Source organism: Haliotis cracherodii, unplaced genomic scaffold, assembly GCF_022045235.1.
Source record: "Haliotis cracherodii isolate W230 unplaced genomic scaffold, xgHalCrac1.p SCAF_12, whole genome shotgun sequence".
NCBI lineage: Eukaryota > Metazoa > Mollusca > Gastropoda > Lepetellida > Haliotidae > Haliotis > Haliotis cracherodii.
Genome location: NW_027266267.1, coordinates 4,243,381 through 4,264,107, shown reverse-complemented (window position 1 = coordinate 4,264,107; position 20,727 = coordinate 4,243,381). Strand labels below are relative to the sequence as shown.

The 20,727-nt window shown below is 38.2% G+C and overlaps 1 protein-coding gene across 1 annotated transcript in view; it reads right to left on the bottom strand.

Moving 5' to 3' along the window:
- The window catches only part of LOC139458101 (cell adhesion molecule CEACAM1-like), an 85,610-nt gene that overhangs the window by 932 nt on the left and 63,951 nt on the right, over window positions 1–20,727 (bottom strand). The gene's annotated exons all lie outside the window — the stretch shown is intronic.

Genomic DNA, 20,727 nt, shown 5'->3' with positions numbered 1-20,727 from the left:
AAGATTGTATTTGGCTCAGTAAGTAACCCGATGCTTATTCTTCCAAGGGGTTACATTTCCACTGTGAGAGGGGCACCTTCTGTGGCACTCGCTGTGCTGGTTGAACCATTAAACAGTTTCTGCCCAGGTCCATCTGGAGTGCTTGCTAATAAGTTACAATTCTGCTGTCATTAACAGTGTAATATAATACTATTAGTTTAAGGGCACTGCTGGTGTATGACAAATAGTTTGCTTCGTGATGCCAATTTAGAACCTTTCGGGAATGCCATTATCCCAATACATTATGCTGGTCATATGAGTGTATTAAATGACTGTGGTGGTCAGATTCGGTGACTTGGTTGACTGCATGTTATCGTACGCCGATGACGACGATGTAGATAGTTCAAAATATCAATAACTAAATCGTTTGGTCCAGACGCGATTATTAACAGGCTCCTGTGATGTAGGTATAGACTAAAATCTAGTCTCTGAAATGAACATATCGTACATAAAAACAGTTGTTCAGTTATCTTAATAAAAATATAATAAAAAGGAGCCCAGTGACTCTCTTCATTTTCACATTCCTGATACTGGAGTGATCTAGACTTGCCAAACACTATAGACTTGCATGGGCTGTATTTGATATAAATTTTTTATCAGGGTCTGTAAGACAGACTAATGTAGGTAGAATATGCTGAGTGCAACACTATACAAGCTAAACGTCTTTGTTCTATACAGAGGATATTTAGCGGTCGTTGTGAGTCAATATCGGTTCTAACCACGTCAATTGATGAGATAAACAGCTTATTTAACAGCCATTACTATTCTGATTTTGTGTGATTTCACTTCTCAAACTAAGTACTCGAACCATGTTCGGGGCCAAACCGCTTTCGTCAGGGTTCACATACGAGATCGAAAATAGTTGAGACTTAAACTACAGAAGAAATACAGACTTTTCTTCCTGTAATTTTTTTTGATACATGCAAACTGAAGACACATTCCAGAATTGTATGTGGTGCACAAGACAATCTAACCAGTTAGAATGTATGGCAGTTGTTAGCGCGAAGGATTACTGGCGATGCATTTGGAACAACCACCATGTGCAAACAGCTGATCAGACACGTGTTAACATTTTGTAAGTATTATCAATACAAAAGGAACTGAACAGACTTGCACAGCCGGGGATCGAAACCCGCCCCGGGCGGACGCTCTACCACTAAGCCACTGAGGCGTAGATTACCTGATAGAGTGGCGATACCATTTTATAGGAACTGGGCGAGATTTATTTTACTATTTGATTCGACTATTTCATTGCCAGTTATATAATAAATGAAGTTGTTTGATGTTCTACTCACACTGAACATCCAGCACATGTCTGGCACTCCAGTCAGACTTCAGCCCCTCCTCCACAGCCTGGCAGGTGTAGTTGTCTTCCTCCTCTCTGCTGATGTGTCTCACAGCGAGGTTCGGGCCATCTACAGGGACGTCTCCACCCACCTGAATCTCCTCACTGTTCCTCCTCCAGGTGTAGGTCATGGTCAGTGGGGGGTGGTCCGGGGGCAGACTCCGGGAGGAGGAGGAGCATGTCAGGGTGACACTCCCACCTGATACAGCTGAGGCAGGCCCTGTGATGTTGGGTTGTGATGGATTCTCTGTAACATCAACATAGAAGTGGGCTTTCAGGAATGAGCCGTCGCCAGTAAATACCACAGCTGTGGTTGGTCATGTTATGACTGGGGCCTTTATAGCAGAACACCACTCAAGAATAGCAATTTCTAACATCTTAGAAAAATACAACATTACAAGATACCGACGTTCACTGAGGGACATCATTAATAACAATAATTCTTCAGATATGAATACCCATATATATGAAAATAATTAATATATGTTTGTCACAATATCCATGATACATTCATAGGGACAGTCCTATACTGAAGCAATGATAGGTGTCTCAATATTTACATGCCTTGTTTTCAGGACAATTATGTTCGTCAATATTCATTGCAGAATCTCACATAAACGTACAGGGGTCAAAACGTGTTGTCTTATAAAGTGTCCATCAAGTACTCACGTGCCACAATCAGAAGCTGTTCACAGCCAGGCACCCTCTGGGTGTCAAACGTCCGACATAGGTAGATACCGGCGTCCTCTGGAGTGACATTGTACAGTGTCAACCTGAACACTGATGAGGTGATGTTCCCTCGGACTCTGTATCTGTCTCTGTACCACGTACGGCTGCTGTTCACTATTGTAGTGTCCGTGTCAATAAGAAAGAGATATTCTGTGATATTGTTAACTTCCACGCGGACTTTGAACTCCCCGCCAGCTTGAGATACGTTGAGGGAGATGACTGCATCATGACCAACATGTGTAACGACGTGGTCAGATGTTGCTGATACAGAGAGGAGACCTGCAAATACAACAGGCAGTATGTGTTCATAATATAATTAAACAGCATGCATCATTGTAAATCACCTCTCACATACATAACATAATTCACTCTCAGCAATAATGTGGTTGTTAATAAATGTGTAAGAAGATGGCTTCTATTTGTGTCCATGAAAATACATACCAAAAACAAATAGCCCCCCTGTAAAAGAATGTATCAGACGCATGGACCACATTGCGTGGTAGTGAGCGAACAGGTCCTAAATGTGTATGTTATTGTCGGTTTCAATAGCTGCTGTCACCTACACGAGTTTTTCATCGCAACACTTCCGTGTAGAATTAGGTCATATCATCTGACACTCACACCTGGCCCAAATAGCCCAAAGATGTCTTGTCCCCATTAAGCAATCAGAAGACATTGTATCATCACTGTCAAGATACCTTTGATGGGAATAAAAGGTTGGCGGAAATCTCAATACGATGTATTGTCAAGTAGTTTCAAGTGAATTTCGAGCACACCCCACCTCACAATGTGTTGAGGGTTACTCCCGGATCCAGCACACCACTTTACATCAATACACATTCAAAAAGAAAAAAATATTCGCTCCCACAATAAACTGAATTACCCGAAATAAGAGACTGTATAAACTGAATCTACCGATTAGCTGAAAAGTTCAACCTCTTGAAGCAAGATACGTGACAATCCTCCTAAAATATCAAATGTATTTTAATATTTGAAATCATATATCCATGGTAGAAGTATCTTTTATTTTCTCATGCCATAAACATGTCTCCTATCATTCGGGAAATCTTTATTGCCAGACAATAATCAGGAATAACTCCATGGATTGGATCCCGCGTTCCGAGTGGTCTAAAGTACCTAAAATATTCAAATTAAAAAACGTATTATCGACTCTTAATTGTTCCTCGAATCTCTTTTTGCATGCATGACCCGGGGACAAAATCCTTTCGCACAACCCAAGCGTATTGATCAATCACCCCAATACTACTTACATATGTTGATCGATTCCACGATCAAGAAAGGACTATTTTGTCGGCGATGTTTATTTCTTTGGAAAAACACCCACCAAATGTATGTTTAATGTAAAGAATACTGCTTATATCACACATAACTCCATTCTTGAAAAAGATTAACTCTTTGATTTTGATTTTTGTAAATGTTTAATTATTAATTCCACTACATGTCCTCAAAGGCATTGTGGCAGAAAACTACATTCCTTAACTTTAGGTGCGGACTTCACGGGTTCGAATCCCACTGGAGACTCAAGTATGTTTTTCGTCAAATTGTATCAACTGTACGTGAATAAAGGTTTGTGGGTCGTAATATTTTACAAACAAATTAATCCTTAAATGTTTCACTAACATAATATAATACGTAACCGTTGTACCCATTATAAACGTTCGGTGGGCGTTACGCAATAGAGGACCAATTGACACGCAAGGCGCCATGCTGTATCCTGTACCGTAGGTGATTCTTTGTCATACCTAGCATTCTATTTATCAAAACCAAATGTAATTTATGTACTGCAAACAAAATATAATGTAATACTTATGTCATGGGAAATTTATAATGACTGGGAATATCTAAGAGTCATTTTCGGAGAGCGTCTGTATTGAATCACAATATACTTAATGCATGCTGCTCTGTGGAGCTCACCCTTGACGCGGGTCGTTATTAACATCCGTAACAGTCCCGAAGTGTTTAGGATGATCTATCCATCGAATTCAAAGTGAAATTTTGTTCATCAATATTATTCAAGTACGTGATACGTAAATATACCATCCTATCAAAAACTGATTCTTATCCTCGAACAGCCTATCACTAACAGTCGTAAAATCGCCACAATTACCTATATGGTCTTTACAATGTATATTGAACTATTTGTTTTAGTAGAAACATTTGCTACCAATGACGCTGCCATTGCACAAATGGAGAATTGAGGAAGACTGGGTTGTAGCAGGAAACAATGAGGATGAATCAACTTGTCAGTGAGTGAAATAATTGAGAGATTTTTCTAAACAACAAAATGTCATGTATTTGTTTTTGAAGAACCGGTTGTTAATTACGTGACTGGTTGATTATTTACCGTTACACCGGCATTGTTCAGCCACAGAGCCGCTGATTGAGAAGGAAAACCAAGGCCATTCCTTATATTACAGGTCTAGAGTTTTCTTCATCTGCTGATGATAAGTCAGTCTTGTTGAGATATGCTATTTGTCCAGCATAGGCTTACTTTTTGTAACGTATTGATATATTTTGAAATGAAATATCCTTCAAATTAGCGTGTGGGGTGTGGGTTGAATTCCACATTGTCGGTCCCTATAGATATATTATTCCGATGTTTGAAACATGCACCCACAATATCTGAAAATGGGTTGGTCACGGTATGAATAGTAAATTGTGAACATTTTAGTTGTCGACACTCTGTTTTTGCAGCTCTGATGATAGTGATTCAGCTTTGGCAAGCCAGGTCAGGTGCGGGTATGTCAAATGCATATGTTTACAATAGTAATTCACCAGAGCTAATTGTGCATCCACTATTATCACAACAGAACACATTGCTCGGAACCCAACATCCGGCATATGAAAGAACGGTAGTGTTATCAGGGTGAGGTAAGGCACATGAAGCGGTCGTAATATTTACAACGCTCATTTCGTAATGTACAATAGGTACATAGTATATCATTTGAGACATTTCCATGATTGCTCAGTGCTTACTCATTAATTATTAAAACAACAACCGAGTGTACTATTTCAAATATGTGTTTGCGTGTGTGTGTAAATGTCCTCTGTGTGTTGCAATTTCGCAGATCCCCTACCAATGGTACAGAGGAAAGTTAAGGTGTGTTTTCACTGCAATGAAACAACAGCCGACTTCAACTGGACACATCCACTAAATTCAGTCTACCGCATCCAATGGAAGTTTAAGGATATTTATATGGCCAATTACACAGAGACTGCTTTGGACTTGTCACAGGTACATAAACTAATAATGTAGCACGAACCAGTATGAACTAATAATGTAGCACGAACCAGTATGAACTAATAATGTAGCACGAACCAGTATGAACTAATAATGTAGCATGAACCAGTATGAACTAATAATGTAGCACGAACCAGTATGAACTAATAATGTAGCACGAACCAGTATGAACTAATAATGTAGCACGAACCAGTATGAACTAATAATGTAGCATGAACCAGTATGAACTAATAATGTAGCACGAACCAGTATGAACTAATAATGTAGCACGAACCAGTATGAACTAATAATGTAGCACGAACAGGTATGAACTAATAATGTAGCATGAACCAGTATGAACTAATAATGTAGCATGAACCAGTATGAACTAATAATGTAGCACGAACCAGTATGAACTAATAATGTAGCACGAACCAGTATGTACTAATAATGTAGCACGAACCAGTATGAACTAATAATGTAGCAAGAACCAGTATGAACTAATAATGTAGCACGAACCAGTATGAACTAATAATGTAGCACGAACCAGTATGAACTAATAATATAGCACGAACAGGTATGAACTAATAATGTAGCACGAACAGGTATGAACTAATAATGTAGCACGAACCAGTATGAACTAATAATGTAGCACGAACCAGTATGAACTAATAATGTAGCACGAACAGGTATGAACTAATAATGTAGCACGAACCAGTATGAACTAATAATGTAGCACAAACAGGTATGAACTAATAATGTAACGTGTAAGTGAGAATACACTACAAGTTTCGTATCTTATTCTTGTTATTTTGTCAAAGGCCTAGCTTGTTAACACACAGGATTTGTCTTCATTTAAGGAGGCCCTGAGAATCAACCAGAATTACAAGGGTCGTTTTAACCTTCTAAAACCTGGTGATGTTGGATTTAACCTTACCAACGTGACGAGGGCTGACATTGGAACCTACAGGTGTATCGTCACACTGCAAACTGGTGTAGGAGAGACACTTGAAGGAGATTTAGAAGAGGGATATACAGGTAATTTCTGATGCTGTGGTGAGTGAATTAGTACGATTCCAGCAATACGTCGGCCGCATCGTGAAGAAATACACTTCATTACTGCGGCCGTATATGGACATATATGCTTACAGTTTTCATAAGGGAGATAATTTTCCTTGCTGTGTGAGTACTACATGTGCATTAATTGTACTTATTATGATGTTTTATTTACAGATAGACAGAAAAAGGTGGAAGTTTGCAATGATGGAAATGCCATCTTTAAGTGGACATGGGGGAATAAACAATCTTTCAGCCTCATACAATGGCAGGTCAATGGCACAACGTTTGCCAATACAACTAAGACGGGATTTATCACGGTATGTATCAGTTGCAGAATAACAAGATTCCTTCTGATTTACCGACTTGTCACGTTGTGTCCATTCCTTTGAGTTCATTAGGTGTGAACACATTGTGTGCTTGTGTGTGTGCCGTTAGATGTTTGGCTGTGGTTGTCATCACCATCAAGTAATATCCTTTATTCTTATTTATACAGGATTCACTGGATATCAGCGCCGATTACAGGCCTCGCTTTCGTGTGCTAAAACAAGGTGACGTTGGATTCCAGCTTGACCATGTCAGCAGGAATGACGCTGGAACATACACGTGTATCATCATATCTCAAAGCCGGGAATTTACGATAGTGGGAGATTTGGAAGTGAAAGGTAATATTTGCATCGTGATCAATATTGCTTTTTATAGTCTAAATGGCAATTATATAGCTAAATTCAGAAAACCGACAGGTGTCCACCCAACACATTGGCGAGCTGAAATACTGTTCAGTACCTTGAGAGTAATCAAACTCCGTTATAGAAAGTATTTTCTATTTTACAGACCAACAAAGTGGTGACTTCAACATTATGGTCAACAGCCAGGGAACACTGACATGCGGAGAGAGCCGGGATTCCACGTACAGCTGGGTAAGATATGATTATGTGATAGTGTTTTGAACCAGACTTCTTTGCTGGGTAAGATATGATTATGTGATTGTGTATTGAACCAGACTTCTTTGTTGGGTAAGCTGTGATTATGTGATAGTATATTGAACCAGGCTTCTTTGCTGGGTAAGATATGATTATGTGATAGTGTATTGAACCAGGCATTGCTGTTGGGTAAGATACGAATATGTGATAGTTCATTGAACCAGGCATTGCTGCTGGGTAAGATATGAATATGTTGTAATGCATTGAACCAGGCATTGCTGCTGGGTAAGATATGATTATGTGATAGTTCATTGAACCAGGCATTGCTGTTGGGTAAGATATGATTATGTGATAGTTAATTGAACCAGGCATTGCTGTTGGGTAAGATGTGATAATGTGATAGTTCATTGAACCAGGCATTGCTGCTGGGTAAGATATGATTATGTGATAGTTCAATGAATCAGGCATCGCTGCTGGGTAAGATATGATTATGTGATAGTCTATTGAACCAGGAATTGCTGCTGGGTAAGATATGAATATGTGGTAGTGTATTGAACCAGGAATTGCTGCGGGTAAGATATGAATATGTGGTAGTGTATTGAACCAGGCTTCTTTGCTGGGTAAGATATGATTATGTGATAGTTCATTGAACCAGGCATTGTTGCTGGGTAAGATATGATTATGTGATAGTTCAATTAACCAAGCATTGTTGCTGGGTAAGATATGATTATGTGATAGTTCATTGAACCAGGCATTGCTTCTGGGTAAGATATGATTATGTGATAGTTTATTGAACAAGGCATTGCTGCTGGGTAAGATATGATTATGTGATAGTTAATTAAACCAGGCATTGCTGTTGGGTAAGATATGATTATGTGATAGTTCATTGAACCAGGCATTGCTGTTGGGTAAGATATGATTAGGTGATAGTTCATTGAACCAGGCTTCTCTGCTGCGTAAGATATGATTATGTGATAGTTCATTGAACCAGGCTTCCCTGCTAGGTAAGGCGTAATTAAGTTATAGTTCATTGCACCAGGCGTCGTTGTAATCCATATTTATGTGATAGTTACTTGTAACCACGTGTCTCTGCTGCTGGGTAAGATATATTTATGTGATAACTATTTGCACCAGGCGTCCCTGGCGGAATGCACATTGTGAGAAGTAATGTTCAATCAATCTTTATTCAAGCACTATTGTACATATCGCAGGCTGGTTCCACACAATTTTAATTATCATGTACAAATTTGGTTCCATATAACAGTGCGTGAAATATATATATGGCTAAGTTTTGCATTATTATTTTATCTAGACTGTTTAACAATTGTCGAAATTTTACAATATTTGGATCAGTAAAGTGGTATACAGGGATATATTTTTTTCTCACAGTGGAGTACAATGGACATACAAGTAACAAGTAGCATTTATCCTCTATACTTGGCTTGGCTATTACACATTTTACATAATTGTTCTGATCTTGGAGTTTTTGTATTTCTCCCACTCTCGATGCATTAATCATGTAGCTCTTTATATCTACCTAAGTCAGATACTTTCAGTGTATATATGGGTTTTCAACATTCTATAATATAAGATTTGTTCTATAATGTCAACGAAAATGACTACGATTGCAGATAAATATATTTTAGCCACTGTAGAAAAAAATAAATAAATGTATTTCAGATTGTATAGATTGTTAGTACTAAACATTTCGAAAACCACTATTGCATTATATTAATTTACATTTTTTTTCACATCAGTTACCTAGTTATTCTTTTAATTCGTATCGTATTACATCATCATATTGTGACATTTCTTTGGGTATCTTGATGAATTCATTTTAAGGAGTTTCAGCCAGAACTTAATCGCTTACAGCTGTGAATATATAAATCTACCACATTCTCCATACACCATTGCGCTAGATGTGTTGGGTTTACACCGAGAAATATTTCACATGCAAAGTGAACCTATTCGGTATCTTTAAATTGTTTTAATCCTCATATTTCAGCACCGTAATGTAAAAATCAAATACAATCTTTTTGGCCTGGACTGATGCTTCTTCTATTACATTACCAGACCAGTTTAGAGTGTTACAGAAATAAATACCCAAATATTTATGGTGTGTAGTCACATTCAGAGTTTCAACTTTAAAGGACCATTTGGCATTTTGTGGCAAGTTTGCAACTATTTTTGAATACAGTAATTTCAGTTTTGACGCAATTAACAATAATATTCTATTATCACAGTAATATTCTAAGACTTCAATCTGCAACTTGAGAAATGATAATACCATATGCATGTAATAAAAGAGTTGAACAACATCTTGATGTAACTAAATGTCATTTGTACAATTGTTACAGATTTATGATACTAATTCATTGATGAAAAATGAAAATAAAAGCGGACTTAATATACATCCTTGTCGCCAAATTTGCATTCAACATATCAGACATTAAACCCTTATCTCGAACACACTTTAACAGTTTTATATATACTTCGTAACAATTTCAACATTTTGGAACTAAATCCACGTGCAGTAATAACCTCTATAATTCACACCTGTGTATGGAATCAAATACTTCAGAGAAGTAAACAAATAATGCATAAAACTCTCCCCTTCCTTTCTTGTAGATATAGCGCTGTAATAGAGATTGCAATATAAAGACGTTATCAACGTTTTATCCATTTTATGGCTATTGACCTAAGACACAAGTCTCTTGTTACTAATGCAAGCAAATAATTTGCTGAAGAGGTATCCCTTTGTAGTGTGTGACATCATTTGAAGCACCTGCTTTATGAAGTGGAATTAAAATACCAATAGACCATGTTTCCAGGCAGAATCATTCATGAAAGATCACATTAAATACCAATACTATAAAAGGCCATCAAAGAAGCTTGGGGTTTCGCATATGTTTTCGGCGAAATACGAAATTGTTAAATTTGAAGCAATGTGAAACCTTTGAAGCGATGTTGTGTACCTAGTTTCGTTAAATTACAATGATCAATAAATTATTGTGTAAAACGTGTTGACTTTGAGCTTCAATATCATTCCATTGAATTATGGGGCGATGGGGTAGTCTATTGCTAAAAGCGGCGTAAAACCATACTCACTCACTCCATTAAATTATTTGTCTCGAAAGTCCTTCAGTGGTATGTAGGTGGTATATTATGTGTGAAACCTCAAACATCTATTGTGAGCGCGTGGTTGAGAAATCCAATTGTATGTAATTCTACCCTGCTTACTTCGCGCGTTTCTTTTGACAATTATAAATTATGTTCCAAGGGGATAAGGAGGCCTTTGTTACCTCCATTTAGCGGAGTTATGAGTTGCAAGAGCAGTAATTCGCTTTGGTTGAGGTTATTATATATATTTTGTTATCAAGAGACAAAGTCTACATGGTCGTATCTAACATTCATCTCTGACAAGTGGCACCAGTCTCTTCACTTTAACGTGACTTCTTAGCACACTATGGGCCCATGGTATTCATTATAACAGATTTTAAATATGCCAGTTACTACGGACACATTTCTGAATTCTTATGTGTTAAGTTCTGATAACTTATGCTTTATTGTCCCAAAACCTGAAGTACGGTATGTTATGTCGATTATCTAGTTCCAATGGCTTGGCTAAATGAGACGAATGCATAAATAATTCAGAAATTGTGTCATCTATTCCTGGAGATTTGTTACATGTTAGGTGATGGATGCTGTTTAAGATTTCGTCTTTTGATATAGGCTCATTGAGAATATCCTCTGTAATATATTTAGTGGCATCATCATTTGTACAGTCATCTTGTAGAACATCGGAAAGTCGTCCGACACAGTTGATGTTTGCTCTCCAGCAAACACATCTCTAAAATGTACAAAAAAGTCAGCCATCTTAATATTATTTTGAACATAATTCCTACAATTCAAACTTTTAATCACAGACCAGAAATTATTTAAGTTCTTTATACCTGCATACAGCATTATATTTGTTTCTTATGTAATGAGTGGCAATCCTGATTTTCAACTGTAATGCCCTATTTTCCCCCTTCCCTGTCTCTATCGTGTAGGGAGGATGCAGAGAAACACGTCTGTATATATGAGACGACCATGTACATTTCATACCCATTTGTCTTCTGATAACAAAATATCTTTAAACTCATTGCCTCAAGCAAAGTAATTTACTGCTCTTGCAACTCACGAAGAAGCTCAGCATGGTAGGATTGTAGCTAAAGGGAGGTAACACATACCTCCTTATCCCCTTCAAATATGATTTAGACTTACCAACATAAACGCGCGAAGTAAGTAGGGTAGAATTATATGAACGGATGACTAACAGTCAGTGATGACATCAGGGGTCTTTGAAAAAGGTGAACATGTTCTTCTCTTTTGGTTGCACCCGCCACGCACACAATTGGCATAGTACAGTAAGTTGATGTTTGCTGTCTGACACCGCAAAGCAATACTGTACACAATCTAGTTCCGACCAGACAATCCAGTGACAGAGAGTCTATATAGCACATGCCTACGGCGTGTCCTCTTGTCTGTCTGTAGAAATGAAGCTGAGGACGTTCTCGTTGTTCCCGTCCTCACAGCAGGCGGGAAATTGCATCCGTGTCAACACTTATATATGCTCTAAAGAAAAGAAACGCAAAGCCAGATTTGTGTACGGTTGGAAAATACATTTATAACAGGAACCGTGAGCCAAAATGTTGTGGAGAGAACAATTGGTACTTGCAGTCACCTCAGTTATCGGTACTGGAAAAATCCAAGGTGAAGATCAGCTACCATCAATAACGCGTATGTCCCCCGTTGGAATCGATAGCGGCCTGCCCATGGAAGAACGAGTATGCGAATCACATTCTGGGGAATGGTAGCCCACTCGGCCTGCAACACAAAAGCCAACTTCTGCAACGTCTGGGGTTGTGGTTGCCGTCGGCGTAGCCGTCTATCCAATACATCCCACAGGTGCCCTATCTGGCTCAAATCCGGGGATCTGGGGGGCCAGGGAAGAACATCAACGTTGTTGTTGTGTAGACAGGCTCTTGTGATCCCTGCTACACGCGGTCCAATGTTGTCCTGCTGGAATACACCATTGCCGTTGGTTGCAATTAGGAGGGCGTGTGGTTGGAGAATTTCGTTGATGTATCGTTGAGCTGATTGCCCTGGATATGGACCAAATCTTTCTTGCCATGATGAGAGATAGACGCCCACATCATAACGCTACACCCACCAAACCTGTCCACTTCCTGTACGCAGTTTCCGGCGTAACGCTTTCTGGTCGGAGATACTGTGCAGTTCTGGTATTTGGGATGCAGTTGAGGTGGCTGTGGTCGTCCTTTCTCGTAGGTGGCACAGCGATCTTGACCTGGCCAATCACATGTTGACCCATACTGTTGTAACCGATCCCATAACCTTGTGATGGTGCTGGGCGCTACATTGAAAACCCTGAGTACAGTTGATCGGGATTCCGCCTGCCTACAAGTGGCCTATGACGTTGTTTCTGTGCACTTCTGTTATTCTTGGCATGTTGTTGAACTGTCACTGTTCGATTGACGCAGATGCCAGGCAATCAAAAACCCTACACTTTAATACCGCTCATAGGATTGCTGCACGTGCAGTCCGTGCAGCTCAATGGCCCCTTTTAATGCACTGGGTGCGGTTTTTTTCCGAATCGTACGTGTTTCCTGACTAATGGTTTGCATATCCTTATTGTGATCATTTGATCCGGATAATTTGTCACTGACACATAAACACATTAAACCTCTCCATTGTGAACCTCTTGGTTTACTAATGTTTCTATTATGACCAAAAATATCCGTTTTGCGTTACTTGTTTTCAAGAGTATATTACTTTTTTCCCCTGTCACCAACTGAATAAAGAACATAAGCAAGTGGGTAAAGGGACATCTTTGATACTTTTTACAGATTTTCTCAAAGACCATGGGGAGAGAGAACGAGACTAGCACAGGACATGAACTACGCCTGTCGCCCATTCCTCAGAACGGATCGGTGTACTGCCAGCGACATTCTGACTGTACAATCTCGTTAACATTCAGTTTCTCCAGTGGTGAGTCAGTCAATGGAAATCATTTACTCCAGGGTAACAAGGATTTTCCTTTTTCCCATGTTTTAATTTTTCAGGACTAGTCTCCGTCGCCCTTTTCCCATCTTGTTTACCCATTGTTTTCTTTTGTCGCCTTCTCGTATTACAGACCAAGTTTAGTTGGGTTTTTTAAGGACTGGAATTCATTTTATGTTTAAGCTGCTAACATTAATTATAACAATAGTTATTGCAGTAACTCATGGCAAGAATTTCATTATAACACAGTTTAGTGAATTAGAGCTAGAATTCATTTTTTATTTACGCTGCTAACATTAATTATAATAATAGTTATTGCAGTAACTCATGGCAAGAATTTCATTATAACACAAATCCTTGACATCAGGGCACTACTAGACTCATTCCAATTACATATCAAGTTAATATCACTCGTGACAAGAGGAAATTCTTGACATATACTTGATATGAATGGGGAATATTATTTGCTATCCTCTAAGTCTGCGATCTTCAATGTAGTGGCTTCTCTGTTTGCTTGACGAGCGTATATCATTTGAACTAAACTACTTTGATATGTGGGAAAATGGCGATTCTGATATTATGATGTAGTAGACTCAAATAAATGTTTAGGTTACACTTTTAATGGTTAAACATTCGCTGAACATAATACTAACTCTTAGCATTGCAGCCTAAGATCACATAGTGCGTGAAGAAACTAGTTGTACTACTGCAATTGCCAAGCAAGAAAACTCCCTTGAGAACACAAATATACGTACTGTGTTATTTGCAAAACTATTGTAAAAGTTTTTTCCTAATTTAAATCTATCGTTTATGTTCCACTTTGAACCTCACATTTAGGTGTCAAAATTTGCATGCATTTGAGTCCTTGTGACCACAATGACCCAGCGATGAGACAAGATGAGTGCAGGTGAGATATTCTTATTTCATGGGAAGAGTTGGGCTAGTTTCTTGTTGAACATGTAATTTAAAATGAAAACAAGAACGAAAACTTAGAATAAATACTTCTATACTGTGTCTGTAAAAGGGATATGTGTCTGTGTTGTTAAGCTGGTGGAGGCTGATATTTCTTTGGTGTTAGAAATAAACGTCATTTATCTATGTCACATGTAAAGCATGAAATACATTTTCAACCATCTATAGCTTCTGTCAATTATCGGTCATGTTCCAAATGAAATACATTTCTGAAATTTAAGTGTTATTTCTGCTGCAGGTGAGGTCCCTGAAGAGGGAGGAATCCCTACTGCAGCTGTCGTAGTTCTGATAGTCGTAATTATCATTATCATCATCATCATCATCGTCACAGTAATAATACTATGCAAGCGAAGGAGAGAGAGAGAACGAATCAGGTGAGTAGTCCATGGTAACTTTTGTGTCTGTGTTACCTGCAATATACATACATGTATATATGTTCCTCGTTTTTAACATAGACTATGTAGTTACACTGTTCAGTGGCAGTATTAAGACACCTGCTATACGCATGCGCTATACATATGTTATCCTTTGTATGTTGCAGCAGTGAGACAGGAGGAGGAGAGAATGTCAGCGGAGTGGAGGAACAAATGCTTTAGGACTTTAACAGCCAACCAACCAGTGCCTAATGTGCCAAACTGACACACACTCCGTTTTGTATGAAATAGGATATACGGACTATACCATACGAGGAATACACGCGATTTTCAATTTGCATTTTCGGGAAAAGAATAAAAATAATAACGTCAGGATTTGGTATCATAAATAACGTTATTGAACTACAACATTGAAAATCAAATTATTTCATTTCAAATGTAAAACGTTGAAACGTAAATTCCCCCTACCTAACACACTTTCTGATTTACGACTTAAAAAGTATTTTTCTGTTTGCAAAATCTTGAAAAATATAAACAAAAGTATTAAAAATATTTAGGGTCATAAATTATCTTTTAATATCATTATATACTGAATACTAAATCAACTTTAACAAAAACTATTCTTGAAAACCAGGAGACTGCTGTTGGTAGAAAAAAAATACATGCTGGTCAAGTAACGAAAAAAGCCGCCTTGTGAAACGAACTTCTCGATTGAGAGTTAAAAGAGAATTTTACAGTTTATTACGAAACCTTTTCAGATAATAACAAACAGCAAGAAGTGATATCTACTCCATAAATGACCATCTGTCATTATTTTGTCTAACGCAAAAAGGACGTCAACAGTTTGTGTACAGGATTGACACTTACGATAAAGGGAGATAATAAAAGGGGAAGTAACCCTTGTATAACAGGGTTCCATCAAAGTGTCATGTTCACCGCAGTGACATATCAAGTGTTGTGTTCACTGCAATGAAATATCCCTTTTCTCAACTTCAGAAAACTCAGTCTTTCACACTGAAGTACATTATAAATATGGATATTCTCGTTCACAAGGATATGAACTGAGACAGATCGCGGTTAATAATTGATGCTTTAGAGCTGCTTCTAAAAAAACTCTTTTATGATTAGAAATTCATGGCCCGATAAATAATTATATCTGTATGATTAGATTACCGGTTTCATTTCTTCTGTTCTTGATAATTTGCATTGACGTATTTAGGATGATCAAACACCATGGCCACCAAGTCGGCGTAGGGATCGTGCAATATCACTCATAACAGCCCTATGTTTAAGCCTCAACACAATAATAGGAGAGATCACACATCTTATGTTCATGTCACCATTGAACACATATGCTGCATTTTATGTTTGTTTATATCACGGGTTTCTACCAATGCTCATTTTCAACCTGTGTTTTGGTCCCTATTGACAAATGTACGATGTCCACAGTTCCTATTTTCTCATTACAACTGATCCAGTTCCACATTGACATCCTAGCCTTTCCTTCCGTACACGCAGACTTGAAATCCCACACTGACCCTGCGCCTCTGCTCACACAGGGTAGGACCTGTAGGGCAGAGAACTACGAGGGATGTCTGCGTTGATGTTAGTTGCTAATTATAACCACCTCCTAGGTCCCTGGACTCCACTGTTGTAAAGTTGACGCCATGCTGTCATGGATAGCTGTTGGCGTTAGCCATTTCAGTTAGCGGGACATGATAACTGTGTGGTAGCCAATTTTATCCATTTTCACTAACAGAGAATACCTAGTCACTTTGATTCCTTCAGAAATATGAAGCCTGGTTTTATACTTGGTTCACATGTAACTTAAAGGCATGGAATATTGTACTCAATACATGCACACTGTTAAGGGTGTTCTTGTTCAGCCACCCCTGGTATTGTAATCAGGTTATTCTGATGTGGTTATTTTGACCCTGGCGAACAATACATTTTATGCAATATAACAACGTCTTACTTACAGCTTGCAAGAGTTTATAGGACATAGGAAAATATATATGTTACAAAAGTATTCATTGAAAGCATATTTTTCTTTCAAACTACAGTTCGTATGCATTGCATCAGTGTTATTACATATCACCACAAAATCTGTTGTGCTATGAACTGGTGGTTTTATAAATTCGCATTAAAATATGGACGTATCTCCTGTTTTGTGTTTACATCGTGACATCTATGAAAAAGTTCATTCTTAGAAGTCACACCTTGTTGTGAATCTCTGCAGAACCAGTTCATGGTCTATCCTTATGGGATATTCATTTTGTTTTGTTTTATGAAAACGTTATTAATGTTTGTTTGCACTGTCACGTGTGCACCTTTAGATATCCTTCTTAAATATAATGATTGTCAAGTACCCAGTCATTCAGGTGAGCCATAATATGTACCATCGAGAACAAGCTTTTGATTACAAAGTAGGACGGTTTAAGCTCAGGGTCTATATGACAGAGTTCATATTATTTTGATTAAGGGACGGTCGGGTAGCTCAATGGTTAAAGCGTTGGCTCATCACGCTGAAGATCCGGGTTCGATTCCCGACATGGGTACAATGTGTGAAGCCCATTTCTGGAGTCCCCCGCCATGATATTGCTGGAAAATTGTTAAAAGCGGAGTAGACTCAAACTCACTCACTCACTCACTATTTTGATTCAATATTTACCTCATTTGTTCCACAGAGATCCATGAGCTCATTTTGGTGTGCGCCGTTCTTTTGTAAAGACACACCCACCTGTTAATCATCTTTTGTAAAAGTTCCTGAACAAAAACAGACTCAAATTAATGGTCCAATCCAACATCCAACATCTGCCACACACCCAAACACACACAAACAAACATACATAGACACACCCACCTGTTAATCTTCTTTTGCTTTAATGACAACATCACTGATTTAGTGATTCATTCATATAAGTTTAGTCATTATTCTGACTTAGATGTTTAAAGGAATCTGTTTCGGTAGAAAATCGAGACTGCCGTTAACATGTTGGATTTAGAGGCTTAGCGTGAACATGACTAATTGTATGCACTAGACATGAAGCCTAGTAGTTACTTTTGAAATAATGCAATTTTAAGTATGATCTTATTTGTGAATTAGGAGATACACATACTGACATCCTCCCTATAAATGGTTAATTTATTCTGAAATGTGTCCATATGTGTTTCTAAATGTCAGTTCTGCTGTCTGCATATCTCTCAAGACAGAATCCCATTGCTTTGCTGGTCCTATTGCAACTGTTTAAATGTTAAAACTTGTTATTTTGACATATTTCGAATATCACTGTTTATCTCACTGTATCTATACATGTGTACCGGCACTGAGACATGGCAAAAATGGTATTCAGAATAAAATTATGATATTTGAATGAAAAAAACAAAACAACATGACACTCAGTAAAAATACTAGGAATATAAAACCAAAAACAATCTTCGTTATGTTTGGCAAGTATAATCTTTCTGTTTTGAGTACCCTTGTTGGGTTTTGCAAATTGTGTTGTCAATCCTCAAGCTGTTTTTAAAGAATTATATATTTTTGAAACACTGACTACAGGAATATTCTGCCTCGAGCCATGTCCCAGAAAACTGGTCGGTCCGTTATGTGAGGACAGTTAAATAGAATGTATGGTAAGTGGTATATTTTGTTTTCATCAAATTAACGTAACGGAAACACAGTATGCTTATCTTCTAATTGACGTAATTGTTTGTTTTCACATTTTTACCTTAGCTTTTTAAAATAAATTGTCATATACACCATTGCCTCTACTTTATAGATATTGGGGCCCGTTCCGCCGAAGGCACGGACTCACCGCGTAGAAACAATGTGGAGCACATGTCTGGTGTCCCACTCTGTGATATTGCTGCAGCTTATATTCTAACTCACTAAATGGCTGTCGCTATACAGACTTGCTTTGCTTTACTCACAAACACGGGGAACCGTACACAACAGACGCGTGAGGTTTAACCTGGACTAGTCGTGGATGCAGCAGGGTACGAGAGTTCAACCATAGGAAAGAACTACGCTATAACAGATGCAGGGGAGGTCGAAGACGCCGCCCATTTTTTTAAATATAGGAACTTAACTTAGCGCTAGCTTATTTGAAATAGGTAGTCAAACTATAGGTAAGCTACCTCTTATAGTGAGCTGGAACCGAGTGCGTGAGTAGATTGGGAATATATAATCCTACAGCGCGTTTCTGTCCACAGATATGCTCTCAGTTTGACAAGCTAAAACTAACGCACTTTTCAATCACCTGGAGGTGTAACTTTAGTAAGATCGTGTACGACCAGTACCTTTCATTTACCTCCAGGAACGTAGGTCCAGTAGCCAAGGACATGAACTCTCCCGCTCTCAGTTTGACAAGCTGCAACTAACGCACTTCGATCAGGGAAGACCGAAATGATGCAAGTGTCCACGAACACGGAAATGGTGCTGACAAACCTAGAAACGTAATCGGGGATTCGAACCCCCGATCATCGGTTTCTGGTACGCCTAAGGCACCAACTCTGAATTGCGGGGCCTTGAACGACTGGCACACCAGTTCCCTTACATCCTAACAACATAATCATATTCAAACACGATTTGTACATATAATGTTGCACACAGCTTATGAAAAGTGATAAGCCATGAACACGCACAAAAGTTATAAGGGAGATAACCCGACTCAAGTTAACAACATGTTGATGCTATTTGGTTTGATCCAAAGGGCAATACTACAGTATGTGGCTGCATCAGGCAAGTATGAGACAATCTAACAATATGAGTAGCTTTTAAATCGTTTTATCTTTTCTTTTTTTTGGTTAGATTTTCTGTTTTTTTCTGACTGATCGAGCATCATCTTGTTCTGAACTAAATTGTGCTTGCATAATATTTTGATCCATTTCATTAAGCAGGGCATCCTGTCAGAGTTATCGTGTACAATGTCACACATTTTTAATACATGGTAAATTTATCCCTTTGGGGCAGTAAATCTACTAGTATTTATGGTTGTAAAACATCATATGATGTGTTGGGCGCAAATAAACCTTATTTCTGGTCCACGTCGCCCTAAAGCTATACCACCAACAACACATTAGCATTTGGATTGGCGTGTTAAAATATATTTTGGTCTTTACTTTGGTGAACGAGCAACTAAACTGCTCTCACACAAATATCAATATCCAAACCATATTTTGATACAAATCATAAACAATGAAATTATGCTAATAATGAAATTGAATTTGTCTGAAAAATGTAAGCCCTGATTTCTGGGATACTAAAGTAAGGCAGATACCAGGGCTTATTTTAATACAAATCATAAACAATGAAATTATGCTAATAATGAAGTTGAACTTGTCTGAAAAATGTAAGCCCTGATTTCTGCCATACTTTAGTATCCCTATTAAGTAAGGAACGAGCATTAGACCTGCAGCCCCAAAATTTCTGTGAGTATTTTGTGTTTGTAGATGACACTAAGTACCTGCATGTACCATGTCAGGAGAGGAGTCTTTCATGTCGTGTGACCTTAGAACCTTATTTACGTTGCGCATATTTCCGACGTACAATAATCACAAGAAGACAACACAATGCTGATCTAGGACATAAACAAACTTTGTTTGTAATGCAGAGCACAGCTAGTTCGCAAACAAATATTACGTGGAAACCTTTCTATAAATATTAGCTTCCACGGTGAAGCGGCTGTTCGGTTGTTTCAATCGGTTTCACCTGATACACCAATAAGAACCAAAAGCTTCACAAGTTAATATTGAATGATTTTGTATGTCCTAATGCTTTCACATGAACATGACTTCTTAGTTTCTTAAGATCTACGCGCATTAGTAAATAGTTTTGAGCTGTTTTATATTTTAAGGTGAAACAAAATACCATGACTCACACTGTTCCGTAAGAAAAGAGTAATTCATGTAAATTTGACGCCAAGTGGTAAGTGAGGTTCAGAAACATGCACTTGTACGTCCTTATAATGTTTCAGTTCAATGTCG